The 15,614-nt window shown below is 36.6% G+C and overlaps 1 pseudogene; it reads right to left on the reverse strand.

Moving 5' to 3' along the window:
- The window catches only part of LOC143627357 (nuclear/nucleolar GTPase 2-like), a 34,370-nt pseudogene that overhangs the window by 2,428 nt on the left and 16,328 nt on the right, over positions 1–15,614 (reverse strand).

Consider the following 15,614-nt stretch of genomic DNA (forward strand, 5'->3'; position numbering starts at 1 on the left):
ACATGGAAAATTGACGAACGTTAAAAAAAAGAGTAATAATAATCTTTCGTGAAAATCATAATTTTAAAACGGGTCGTGCTTTCGAGTTTGAAATTTGACGAATGTTACAGCATTTCCATGTGATGCGATTCTGTCCTTCTACAACTCAACTGCTATTCATTTTACTCATTTCAACCCTCCTTTCACGATCGATAACCCTTCCTTATGACTTGTTTCACCATTTCAACGAGTTTTGGGCCATATCGACCCCGTCTACACGTTTTCACATGGTTCGAACGGTACCTTGTTGGTTCCTGCTCATATTCGATAACTTGTTTATCACAAAGTTTACGCCTTTCCTTTCTAGTTTAGTCTAATTCGTCTATCTACCAAAGTTTCTGGCTAACCGACGTCACATACACACTCTTTTAACTAAGACATACCTTTTTGGTTTGGTTCTTGCTTCAGATCTGATTCAACACGTGGATCTAGATGTGCTTTTTTATTGCTTGATGATGTTGGACTCGAAATCTACTCTCCTTTTGCTCGGATTTGAACCCGGAATGGAAGGAGAGTGTTTGTGTGTGTGTGTGTGTATGAGTGTGTATGGAGGCAAGATGGTGGAAATGAAGGGTTAGGGTTTTAGAGTTGTTTAAGGTGCTGATAAGTGTAAGCCCATGGCCCTTAAGGCCCATAACCATTCCCTAATCCCTCTTATTTTTTCAAGCCCTACACTCATCTTAACTTAATTAAATAATTACACACCATTAAAAAAAAAGGTCTTTCACAATTTCAAAAGTAGGATGTTACAAGTCTACTCTCCTTAAAAGAGGTTTCGTCCCTGAAACCTAACTATCACTAAACAGATTCAGGTAGAACTTGCGCATCTCCTATTAAACTTCCCAAGTTGCATCTGATCTCTTGCGGTGCTTCCATATCACTTTAACCAAGGGAATAACCTTACGACGAATATGCTTCTCTTTTCTATCAACTATCTCCACCAGTTGCTTAATGTAGTTCAAATGCTCATAAACTTTGATATCTTCTAATGGTACGAGTGATGTGTCATCAGCCAGAGTTTTCTCAAGTGTGAAACATGAAAGGTAGAGTGAATTCCTTCCGATTATTCCGGTAAATCTAGATTATAAGCCACTTCCCCCACACGATCTATAATTCTAAACGGTCTAGTGTACCTTGGACTTAACTTTCCTCTTTTCTTGAAACGGATAACTCCCGTCCAAGGCGTGACTTGAACATCACATTATCGCCAATGTTAAAATTGATCGGTCGTAGCCGCTTATTAACATATGACTTTTGACGATCTTGTGCAGCTTTCATTCTTGCTTTAATCTAATCAAACCTTGAAGAGGCTTTTGCACGACTTCTAAACTTCCAGGCTCCTTCTAACCAATATCTCCTGAACATACAGGAGTTCTACAACGTCTACCATACAACATCTCAAACGATGGCATACCAATACTCGAATGGTAGCTATTGTTCTAAAAAAATTCTGCAAGATGTAGGTGATCATCCCAACTTCGTCCAAAGTCTAGCACACAAGCACGCAGCATATCCTCAAGGATTTGGATAGTCCTTTTAGATTGCCCATCTGTTTGAGGATGATACGCTACACTAATGTTTTATCTTGTTCCCGTAGCTTCATGGAACTTCTTCAAGAATCTGGAAATAAAGCGAGTATCTCTATAAGACACGATCAACAATGTCACTCCATGCTTTGCCACAACCTTATTAATGAACACTTTAGCTAACATTTCTGACGAGATAGCCTCTCATATACGCATAAGGTGAGCACTCTTCGTTAAACGGTCCACAATCACCATATGGTATCATGGTTTCTAGATGTACACGGTAGCTTAGTTACGAAATCCATGGTGGTGTGTTCCCATTTTCATTCTAGTACCTCTAATGGCTTCATATTTCCCATATGGTTTCTAATGCTCTGCCTTGACTTGCAAGCAAGTTAAGCACTTACTTACGTAATCTACTACCACATTCTTCAAATTTGGCCACAAATAGTCTCTCTTCTAGTCTTGGTACATTTTGGTGGATCCCGAATGAATCGACTATCGAGAATAATGAACTTCATCTAGGATGTAACTCCCACAAAATTTTGGTTCAAATTTGACAAGTTTATAAAGAAAAAGGACCAAAAATATTTATGGGATAAGTAATGGGAAAAGTAAGATAAAGAAAAGAAAGAATTTTTATGTCAATGAAATAAGTAAGGAAACTTCATCCTACATGGAAAGTGGGAAAGAAATAGAAACACTTTATAAGGAATGAGTTTTCCATGGTAATGTTCTTGTATGGCTAACCACTCTCACTAGTCCTAGCGGAGGGTGCGAAGCACCTGACGCGCACGGGCATGGACGCAGACTCGGGCGATGGGCGTAATGTGGCGTTTTGATGGCGCACTTGGCACATCGCACGCTCGCATCTCCGCGAACCGCATTAGGGCCGCTTTAGTATTTTTGAACTGTGGAAGATAGACCAAGACGTGACAAGTTAACAAAGTCCAAGGGCTGAAAATAAAATTTTGGTTTCCTAGACCCATCGCGCTACGTGACGGGTAGAACATATTGATCATCGTGCTACGCGATGGTGTTTCTCAGGAATTTAGAAAAAGGGGCGCCGCACTACTCGATGGTCCAGAAGGAAGGGGGTATCGCGCTACGCGATGACCCGGTTATGTAACCGGATCAACCACGTGGCAAGATCTTGTGAATTGCGGCGTCGTGCTACGCGATGGCCTATGGAGAGGCCCATCGCGCTACGCGACGGTAGGCAAAACTTTGCCTATAAAAGGGGGCTACGGGTTTGACGCATTTTCATCCCAAATTCACATTCACTTTCACACACATAACCTTGGGAGGCGTGCTCGACCATTTTGAGATTCTGAGGCTCTGATTTCTCGTAATTCATGCAAGAACTAGAGTTTTAACAATCCGTAGATGTGTTAAGGGAGATGGAAGCGAGGTCTTGATGATTTAAGTTTCAATAAGTGATAAGGGAGTAGAAGTGTTGCCCGTGCAAAGCTTAGGCAATTAAAATACCCGCATGAGGTAGGGGTTCTGCTTAAGTTATTATTTTATTATTATAATAACTTAGACTATAGTTGGGAGTATAGCCCAAACCTTGATTACTAATAAGCATAACATACCTTTTCATAAGTAAAGGTCATAGTAAAGTATTGTTTCTTAGTGATTAAGAAACGTAAGGAATAAATTAATATTTCTTTGTGATTAAGAAATGTATGCAAAGGTTATAATTAGATTAAAGTTTCTTCTTGAAGAAGAAACCCAATGTGGATGTTTCTTCCTGAAGAAAAAACATAGTATATGATTAAAGAATAGATAAATGGACTAAAGATAGAAAGAAATGAATTGTCAAGGTTAAGCTATACAAAACAGACTATAGGTCTGAAGCAAGATTGTTGATCTAGATATTTATACAAAGGTTGTTCTCGTACTATAGGTCTGAGATAGAAAGAATGCACAAATCAGAAAGATACACTTATCAAGAATAAAGGTTAATACGTCCAACCTTTTTATATGTTTTAGGACGTGAATACACCTATGTACTGTTTTAAAGATTTACTATGGAGGGTTATCCGAAGATAAAGAGTCAGAAAAGATTTATATGAGGATTGGTACGAATCCTCTATGTTTGTGAAATGTTTACTCTTATAAACTATGGACTGTTATCCATATGTAAAGACTTATGAAAGTATTTGCATGAGGGTTGGTTCAAATCCTCTAAAAACATTTTGATACAAGGTAGAACTAAACACTCAGGCTAAAATACATGTGTTTGGATCCTTACACATCTGTAGTGGGCACACTACAGACATGACCATGAGGCAAGTGACTGTCTCTAGGGCGAGTGAAGTTCAATTATGTGGTCTATGGGTATTTTTAGTTCTGATGAGATAGGATTGAGACCCACTGAGTCGTTGAACACTATTGGTGTTGTATCATTACGAAGATGATTTGTATATGATTATGTATGATGAATTATGAAAACCTTTTTGTTGAGTTAGCGTTATTCACCAGCACATAGCTGACGTATTTTCCTCACATTTCAGAGAAACAGTAAAGGTTAGAACAGACAAGCAAGACAGATAAGAAGATTGAGGGCATAGTCATTAGAGGTGATCTGATGGCTCAGATATTTTATTTAAAATACTATGAAGAATCATATTTTAAAATGACAGGTATTTTAAAACGGGTATTAAATTCCCGAGATTTCAATATAATGATATCTTATTCAAAAGACTTTCTCTAAAAGAACATAACTCTGATATATTTACAAAACAAGTACCAACTATTGGTCATACGCCTAGGCCCCAGGGTGGGGTGTGACAGGTTGGTATCAGAGCCATCGATCTTAGCGAATTAGGTATTTTATTATACCTAGGCTTTGATCAGAAATAAGTTTATGATGAAATCATTAGATATTCAATTGAGAATATCAAAAGAGATAATCTTGGAGTGATTAAAAATGCTATGGATAAGATTCAATCTTATTATTTGGATATATTGGTACTAGTAAAATAGGTACTTGATAAAAAGTAGCTAAAATGCAATTATCAAATTGCTACGGATAAGATATAACAATACAAAGAACGGATAAGATAGGAACGTACTGTTGGGTTTCTATGGAATTTACAAGCTTAGTTAACCATTTAACTAATCACAATTAAGGCGGAAGCGTGATATTTACAAACTAAACATATCTATCCATATGTTTATATATGTATATGTTCATGAATAACCTAGTTTATTCATGTTATAAGATTACCAATAATCTATTTACTAGAAACCCGAAGCAAGGATCAAATGATACGGAAAAGCTAAACTATCAAGCTAGTAAATACTTACATTCTTAACCCTTTAAGAGTTTAGTAGATGGTTGAAGAAGATGATGATGTGAATGTTAGACTTTCAAAGGAAAACCCTCAAACGGAATATACCCCGAGCCTCCAACACACACCGAGCTATGCTAGGAAGCTTGAACACGTAAAACCCGAGCCCTTTCCTTTTCTCTTTTTGGCCGTGAACTTGAAAGAAAAATAGGAAGAGTTGTTGGTGTTTTTTGGTTACTTGAAAGTATTTATGATCATTATCTTTTATCATCATATCCATCCATCCATGATGTTTGGTATATGGTTAAGTAAAACATACTCATTATATACCAAATACATGACAAGATTTGACCAATACATTGGGGTGTGGGGCCCACCCAAAACCGGCCCCAATTATATCTTTTTTTTTTTTTTTTTTTTATTTTATTTTATATTTTATAAAATATATAAACACCCCATCTTTTATAAACCATTTTATAAAAGAATACATAGTTAAATAATTATTCCAATAATAATTATTTGAATAAATAAATTAACCAATTAATTTATTTAACACTTTCAAGTAAATATTCAGAAACCCGATTTTCTGAATGTATCGTGTCCTGTATTTGTTTTATAGATCTTATCTTAACAAATATATAATTGGTGTGTGTCTAACTCGTTATTGGGTATGACCCGACTTGGATCAAACACGGCTAGCCGCATTAACCTAATTATGTGTCTCGGGCATATGGTATTCCAACAATCTCCCACTTGCACGAGACTCATAGGAAGTTAATGCTAATGGTGAATACCGCCTAACAACAGGTCACCACCCCTAGTGTGTTTGACTAAGTGCCATTCAATAACATCATCCCCTTCAAGTCCATACTTGATATGACATAGGTAAGTCTTATCACTACATCCCTTTGTTACTAGATGTCCTGTCAAATCGAAGAGACACAGAGTGATCATTCTCTCAATGATTTAACTTAACAGGCCTTAGACATCTAAACTCTCAACACATAAGAGGAACAAATCCCATCTTGACTGCATACATCCTTGTTGACATCTCGTATGATATCTGAGCTCTTTCTTTTACGTCATCGTGTTACCGAAAAACAAAGAAGAGAGTCAAGTTATCAGACTTGATGAGGAACCAGATCCAATATGCATCTCAGGTCAAAGGACACAATGATACTCGCCTTTACTCAAGGATTACTTATGATCAGTTGCACTAACTCCATGCAGTGATCCTTGAGAGCGGATCATGTCCAATATTTGTATCCCACAAATATCTATGAACCTTGGTGGCAAACCTATGCCTTATATTCATCACATGAATATCAACCAATCCGGGTTCATAATAGTCTTACCTTCATACTTGTTCCCACAAGCATGATCGACTACGGACGTTTAGAACAACATAAGTCATTCATGGATTAAACATGCAAATATAGAACATAACTCATTGAATAATTAAACATAATTAATTTTCATGAGATACCCATTACATTCGCTCTTTTACAAACACTAAATACAGATTAAATCCACTCACTAGAATACCGAAGTCCTAATGCACAAACATGACCCTCATGCTTTGGCCTATCGAGGAGCTTCGTGAGTGGGTCCGCAATATTTTGATCGGTATGAACTTTATGAATACATATCTTTCTCTTTTCAACTTCATCCCTTATGTAGTTGAATCTGCGCTCAATGTGCCTCGTTTTCTGATGAGCACGAGGCTCCTTGATCTGTGCAATAGCACCTTCATTGTCACAGAATATTTCTAGGGGCTCCTGAATGGTAGAGATAATCCCTAGATCCATGATGAACTTTTTCATCCATGCAGCCTCTTGGGCTGCCATTGAAGCGGCGATGTACTCAGATTCTGTAGTGGATAACGCGACAACATCCTGCTTCGAACTCTTCCAAGAGACAGCGCCTCCATTCAAAATGAAGACATATCCCGACTGTGACCGAGAATCATCTCGGTCAGTTTGGAAACTCGCATCCACGTAACCCTTTACGACGAGTTCCTCCTCACCAGACCCATATATTAAAAACATATCCTTAGTCCTTCTAAGGTACTTTAATATATTCTTGACAGCCATCCAATGACTGTCACCTGGGTTGTGCTGGTATCTACTCGTTATGCTTAAAGCATACGAGACGTCCGGTCTAGTGCACATCATTGCATACATAATAGATCCTATTGCCGAAGCATAAGGAACATGCTTCATCCTATCCTGCTCTTCCTTAGAGCTAGGACTTTGGGATGAGCTCAACACGGTTCCTCTAGGAATAGGTACCAAACCTTTCTTAGAGTTTTCCATCCTGAACCTTTTCAGGATTTTATCAATGTACGCACTTTGATTGAGTCCGATCAATTTCCTTTGTCTATCCCTATAGACCTTTATTCCCAAGATATATGTCGCTTCTCCAAGATCCTTAATTGAGAAACGACTACTTAACCACGCTTTAACGTTTTCCATACTTGGTATATCATTTCCAAATAAAAGTATATCATCGACATACAGAATAAGGAAAATGATTATACTCCCACTAGCCCATTTATACACACACGCCTCATCACCGTTTTGGACGAAACCAAACGCTTTGATTTCTTCATTAAAACGATGATTCCACATCCGTGATGCTTGTTTCAACCCGTAGATTGATTTCTTTAACTTACAAACTTTATCAGGATTAGATGGATCGACAAAACCTTCAGGCTGAACCATATGGACATCTTCCTCAAGATATCCATTTAGAAAAGCGGTCTTGACATCCATTTGCCATATCTCATAATCAAAATGAGCTGCAATGGCAAATAATATCCTAATCGACTTAAGCATCGCGACCGGCGAGAAGGTTTCATCATAATCAATCCCTTGAGTTTGCGTGAAACCTTTTGCTACAAGTCGTGCTTTGTAAGTATCTAAATTTCCATGCATATCGGTCTTCCTTTTGAAGACCCACTTACATCCAACCAGTTTGGAGTTAAGTGGACGATCAACCAATTCCCAAACTTGATTATCGTGCATGGATTGCATCTCGGCGCTCATGGCTTCAAGCCACTTGTCACAATCAGGTTGTGACATAGCATCTTTGTAGGAGATCGGTTCATCCGAATCGACCAAGTAGCAATCATCCACAAGAAATCCATATTTCTTGGGAGGTCGACTAATCCTATTAGATCTGCGAGCAACGTGTGTATGATCAACCATTTGATCATCTTCAACATCCTCATGTTGAAAGCTAGTATCGACCAACTGTGTATCATCCAGTGATTCTTGAACCTCTTCAAGTTCCACTCTCTTTTCACTAGGTCCTTCCATAAGGAACCTAGTTTCTAAGAAGTATCCTTTGCGTGAAACAAACACCTTTTGTTCACTAGGATCATAGAATATATATCCTATATCATCCTTTGGGTATCCTATGAAGATACACCTGATGGATCGAGCCTCAAGCTTATTTGGGGTGTCACGTTTAACATAAACTATGCATCCCCATACCCTTAAATATGAAAAGGATGGAACCTTTCCATGCCACACTTCATAGGGTATTCGATCCACCTTTTTGGTCGGGGCCATATTCAAAATACGAGCCGCTGTGAGTAGCGCATATCCCCAAAATGATGGCGGTAGTGAGCTTCGTGCCATCATTGATCGAACCATGTCCAACAGTGTTCGATTCCTCCTCTCGGATACTCCGTTATGTTGAGGAGTTCCAGGAGGAGTGAGCTGTGAAATAATTCCACAATCTCTAAGATGACTTTGAAAAGCATCACTTAGGTATTCGCCTCCTCTATCGGAGCGGAGTACCTTGATTGTTCGGTCGAGCTGATTTTGTACTTCATTTTGAAATTCTTTGAACATTTCAAAGGCTTCATGTTTGTGTTTCATTAGATAAACATACCCATATCGACTAAAATCGTCGGTAAAGGTAATGAAGTACCTTTCACTATTCCTACTAGTTGGCTTGAAAGGTCCGCATACATCCGTATGTATTATACCTAACAAATCCTTAGCCCTTTCATTTGTACCTTTGAAAGGCTCTTTGGTCATCTTGCCTTGAATACAAGATTCACACTCATCAAACGAACCTAACTCGTTTGTTTTCAAAAGACCTTTCTTTTGGAGAGTATTTATACGATTCTTGTTTATGTGTCCAAGGCGACAATGCCAAATGTAGGAATCACTCAAATCCTTTTTGAGTCTTTTAGTAGAGGTTTGATATAATGAGCTATTTAAGGTATTATCATGAACCAATTCATAAATACCGTTGTTTGGTACAGCTTTAAAATAAAAGATACCATTAGATGATACATGCATTTCTGATCTTACAAATTTAAAATCAAAATTACATTGTCTAAGAAGGTGCACAGAAATAATGTTCCTAGTCAAACTAGGAGCATACAAAACATTTCTCAAAACAACTTCCAAACCACTTGGAAGCGATAAAGTGAAGTCTCCTTTAGCGACCACGTGCACCCTTGCACCGTTGCCCATGAAAAGATTCACTTCGCCCTTCTTTAAGTCTTCATTCTTTTTGAACCCCTGCAACCAATTGCAAATATGAGTTCCACATCCGGTATCCAATACCCATGTGTTAGAAGAAATAAGATTTAGCTCAACATTAATCATAAAGACATTACCCGAGGTATGCGCCGCATTCCTCTTGTCTTTTAGCTCTTTTAGGTAGACCGGGCAATTGCGTTTCCAGTGTCCGGTCTCCCCACAACCAAAACAAGGATCATCCTTATGACCCCTCGGTTCCATAACCTTTTGTTTCTTTGCCATAACCGGTGATTTGCCCTTACCCTTAAGATGCAAAGGAGGACCCTTTCTTTTGGCTACCTTAGCCTTAAGATTGGGTTGAGATCGATTCTTGGATCTACCTTCATTGATCGCAAACATGGGTAAAACCCTTTTGCCCATGCTCGCCTCGGCTGTTTTAAGCATTGAGTGAAGTTCTCCAATGGTTTTGTCCCACCCGTTCATGTTATAATTTAACACGAAAGTGTCGAACCTTTTCGACAAAGAGTTAAGGATCAAATCCGTTGCTAACTCTTTTGAGATGGGACAATTGAGCTTGGCGAGGCGATCAATGTAACTTTTCATCTTAAGTACATAAGTTGAAACTGGTTGATTATCATCCATTCTACATGCATGCAAGGCTCGAACCGTTTCGAACCTTTCAACTCTTGATTGCTTAAGGAACATTTCCTTAAGTTGAGTAATCATGTCGTACGCATTATGGTTTTCGAAATCCTTTTGGATTTCGGGAACCATAGTCGCCAACATGAGGCATGATACTTGAATGGAATCTTCCGTGAGTTTGACCCAATTCATGTATTCGACCTCAGTTCCCTCTTCCGGTTCTTCGGGGATAGGTGTTTCCAAAACATGATATAATTTTTCTTGTTTTAGAACTATCCTTAAATTTCGGAACCAATCCGAAAAGTTATTGTGGTTAAGACGGTCTTTAGCGAGAATAGATCGGAGAGAGACATTTTGGACGTTAGGGATTATGTTGTCGTCGACGTGTGCGGCCATCTGCAGAATTTTAATTAAGTTCATTTTAGTGTTTTACCTTTTTAATTATTAATACCCTTTTATATATATACCAAATATAATTAATAATTAAAATCTAGAATCCAACGATAAACCCGACTCCGGTTAGGTGACCTTTTTCCCATTGTCGATTTATCAAGGTAGTTATTCATAACAATTGCAAACCCTTTTGCAACTTCTAGAGTTTATGGGACCGGTTCGAAATCATATTTCGTGTCGGCATGTTTATCCCATCAACACCTATTAGACCCCATGCTTGGGTGACCCTCTTCACATGGTTCTAATTTAAGTCGTCCTACTTGTATCAACTTGTAATATTAACATACAAACGGTTAGGTGACCTTTTTCCCATTTATATGCCAATATTACCTCAACATATTAATTTACTCTACGCGGTTAGGTGACCTTTTTCCCACTAAGAGCTTACTAATATGTTAAGCGTTATACAAAAGGATGGTGTTTAACTTATTATCCTTAATTTTAAAAGGGATTTTTAGTTTTAATAATTCTAGTTGTAAAACTTTAAATCATGTTCTAACATGCATTTAGTAACATGATATTTTGAAACCATTTTTCAAAATTCTAATTTATAATAAAGCCATTTTATTATGGGCGTGAGACGGCTAGTTAATAAATCCATTTTATTAAACTATGTGTCACGTAATTACCGATAATTATTAGAACCCGTTTTATGCTTTGTTAATTAATTCTATGTGACGAAGTTGATATCCTAATATCTAACAACCACACAATCAAACAATCAATTAATTAACAAGCATACACAATTATACTAGACACGAGCCACTAAATTAGACCACACTTGTTAGCCGAAACAAGTGTGTGTCTTAGGTCCAATCCTAAGGGACACATGACACATGGATGTTGTAGCTCCCACTCGATCCCGCATCCAAATGCTTCGAGCATCTTCTTCAACCCCGTTGTGATCCATTGGGCTTGAACTTGGGCCTTAGCTTCCATAAGCTTCCATTTGGGCTCAATTGGTGGGCTTAGGTCCTTTTGGGTTTGAATCCCTTTAATGGGCTTGTGAGACCCATTATCACCATACCCGGCCCAATTAGGCCCAAACTTCCAATTTTGCAATCTTCTTTATTTTACAAAATAAATGTCCTAATACATTTTTCTATAAAATAAAGATAATACAAATAACCTATTTATTACATACCCATATGAATAAATAATTACAAAATTACAAAATTGCCCCTAATTAATTATTACAAACCGAAACTTGAATAATTAATTACAATCACAACATCAACCACAAACAAACATCCACTTGGTCTACGGCTCGGTCTAGTATTTAACAAACATAACCCTTTATGTCTTAGGAACCCGTTCCAAAACCCCTTGACTTTATCGGACCTAGCCCAACCCATTTGGGCTTGACCCAATAACTAGATTATGGGCTTCGGCCCACATGTGCACAACACATGGGCTTCGGCCCAATTAAAAAACTCACGGGCTTCGGCCCATTTAACCAAAAATGGGCTTCGGCCCATATAGCTTTTTCCCTTTTATGTCCGGTTAGCCCAATAACCATATCCAAGTGGGCTTCGGCCCAAAATCACCCGATTTGGGCTTCGGCCCATATACTCGGTTTTATTTTTTTTTATTTTTTTTTTGAACAAAGCCAAAAACAATAACAAGATTAAATACAAAGAAAAATTCATGCATGTTAATTTTTTTTTGTATAAAATCTTTCAAGGGGAAAAAATAAAACCGAGAACCCGAAGCTTAGTTTCCCGTATCCCGGCTCTTGATGCCATTTGTTGGGTTTCTATGGAATTTACAAGCTTAGTTAACCATTTAACTAATCACAATTAAGGCGGAAGCGTGATATTTACAAACTAAACATATCTATCCATATGTTTATATATGTATATGTTCATGAATAACCTAGTTTATTCATGTTATAAGATTACCAATAATCTATTTACTAGAAACCCGAAGCAAGGATCAAATGATACGGAAAAGCTAAACTATCAAGCTAGTAAATACTTACATTCTTAACCCTTTAAGAGTTTAGTAGATGGTTGAAGAAGATGATGATGTGAATGTTAGACTTTCAAAGGAAAACCCTCAAACGGAATATACCCCGAGCCTCCAACACACACCGAGCTATGCTAGGAAGCTTGAACACGTAAAACCCGAGCCCTTTCCTTTTCTCTTTTTGGCCGTGAACTTGAAAGAAAAATAGGAAGAGTTGTTGGTGTTTTTGGTTACTTGAAAGTATTTATGATCATTATCTTTTATCATCATATCCATCCATCCATGATGTTTGGTATATGGTTAAGTAAAACATACTCATTATATACCAAATACATGACAAGATTTGACCAATACATTGGGGTGTGGGGCCCACCCAAAACCGGCCCCAATTATATCTTTTTTTTTTTTTTTTTTTTATTTTATTTTATATTTTATAAAATATATAAACACCCCATCTTTTATAAACCATTTTATAAAAGAATACATAGTTAAATAATTATTCCAATAATAATTATTTGAATAAATAAATTAACCAATTAATTTATTTAACACTTTCAAGTAAATATTCAGAAACCCGATTTTCTGAATGTATCGTGTCCTGTATTTGTTTTATAGATCTTATCTTAACAAATATATAATTGGTGTGTGTCTAACTCGTTATTGGGTATGACCCGACTTGGATCAAACACGGCTAGCCGCATTAACCTAATTATGTGTCTCGGGCATATGGTATTCCAACACGTACACCTATCCTTAATATAACCTCACACGGATGCCCCATCGTCAATCTAAATCGAGGATTATTTCAACCTTCGTCAAGAAAGAAGGAAAACGATGTATGGAGGACAGTTCTACTTCAATCCCCATATATAAATGATAAAAATGCAGATAACAATGGAGGAAGAATCAGATTCCTTCGATCCTAATATCTCATTAGTTGAGGTTATTCCGAATTAAAAGATGCATGGAGCAGGATCAAATAGATCCAAGAAAAACAATGATGTTAATGACCTATTCGGAAGAAAATCCTCAGGGACAGGAAAATTTTAAATTTCCGGTAATCTAGGATTCCTACTTTGTTTGTACTCAAGACAAACGTCCAAACACAGATTATAATTCCTTAAATGGAATATATAACGTCGAAGTGATTATGAAACCAAAGTAGTGTTTAACAAAGAAACAAAGATAAAAGAAAGGAAAAAAGAAAAGGAAAGGAAAAATGAGAATACCAAGAAGGATGGTAAAAAAATTAGGAAATTGATTATTCACTAGAAGAAATAAATAAGGAGACATAGTAGTGATGTTACGCACTCATGCAACTATAATGTTCCCCGAATATTAGAATTATTTTGTAAGTATAACAAGAAAAGAAAATCCTTCCAAGTTAGAAGAGCATGGAAAACTTCTGCTCACTATAAGGAAAAGAGAATCAAGGAAGCTATGATTCTAGTTCTTGAAATAATCAAGGGCATTACCACAAGTCAAAACCAGCCAAAGAAAGACTGTTCGAAGCTTATGATAGTTTTACGTTTGATAATAATTTAGGAGACAAAACATGCAAAAGGAATGCAGCTTTAACAAATATTCAGGCTTATAATCCTAAAGAATATCATGTATAGTCACTCTAAGATGATTAGAAGAACAATAAGGAATTGTCCTCATTAGTAAGTGTATAAGTGAAGAAATTATCTAATATTCTTTACACATGTCTAAAGGGAGAAGCTCTTGAATAATAGAATATCTTGATTCAAGATAAAGATAGAGAAACAATGTACAACGTAAACAAAGAAATGTTCAAAAAGCTTATTCAAAAGAAAATTTTGTCCATTCTACGAAATGGATTAGGTTCAAACCTAGAATCATAAGAATGCTAGTACAAATCTCAAGGAATATAATACTGAATTCCTTGAATATTGTTGACTGGTTCCATATTTAGTTACCCTAGACCATAATATAGTAACTTGTTATATATATGAGTTACCAAGAGAAATAAGGACTTGATAAAGATCTAGATTGTTGAATCGGCCATGGAAGAAGTCGGATATTTAATTAATAGTAAGATTAAAATTTAGGGGTAGAAAAGATGGAAGGAAAAGGAACCAAAGAAACCGAAAGATTTCAAAGAAAATAGTTAGCAAGAAAACTTGTGGCAGGAAATGTATCGGAAAGTGCCGACTGAAATAAATAGATAAGGGTGTATATTGCAATAAAACAGATCACTTTAAAGATTGCCCGAAAGGAAAGGATAATTAAGAATGAAATATGACAAGATATTAGTGACAAAAGAAACTAGAGATATCTGACAGCAACCAAGGCAAAAGAATAAACATGATCATATAAATGGAAAGTCAGATAGATTAGTTAACTCCTATGCGTAATTGTAACTCGTGGTTAAACGAGAAAATTTTAGCATAGGGATTGTGTCAATACAAAGAATGCTCATATCTTTAAAAGAAAAATAATCGATTATCTAAATCTGACAAGATTTTCGGACACTAAGAGCAGATATCATGTTAGTGTAATTTATCGTTTTGAAGGAAATGAGAAAGGAAAAGATAAATTTCATGTCATAAGATACGGAGAAATACAAGGATAATATTGAAATAAATTTCTACCAAACCATAAGGTATGTAAGAAAATACAGCTGATAGGACATCAGCTATGGTTGATCAAAAGAAAAATAAACTCGAAAATATATGATTGATAGCATATAAAATATAATTGGTACTATCGGAATATAAGGAAAATCAATGATCGAGATCATAAATGGAAAACTGAACCCAAGAAATGATATGACTAACATCAGTAAATGTTTGGAATACAAAAAGTAAGGTAAATAATTAAACACAACCGATCACTGTGTTTAGCAGTTTACAATTACTCATGACATTCTGATCCATTGACTGATTACATCACATAAGATGTAAATTTAGCAACAGACCCGAACAATCAACCATTACGTAGTTAAATTAAAAAATCAGATTAGAAAGAATCTAATCGTAAGAACATCCACACCTAAGACAACGATGACTAGGATTTATTTTAAGGTGGGGAGAATGTAATTTGGATAGATCCCCTATTTATATGGCCGAAATATTTTTGAGATAAGTAATAGGAAGAAATGAGATAAAGAAAATAAAAGCATAGTATGGAGATGAGAAAACTCCATCCCACATAGGAAGTGG

This window comes from Bidens hawaiensis, unplaced genomic scaffold (genome assembly GCF_021521415.1).
Source record: "Bidens hawaiensis isolate Kalapana, Puna unplaced genomic scaffold, B.hawaiensis_p1.1 tig00004658_1, whole genome shotgun sequence".
NCBI classification, from domain to species: Eukaryota; Viridiplantae; Streptophyta; class Magnoliopsida; order Asterales; family Asteraceae; genus Bidens; species Bidens hawaiensis.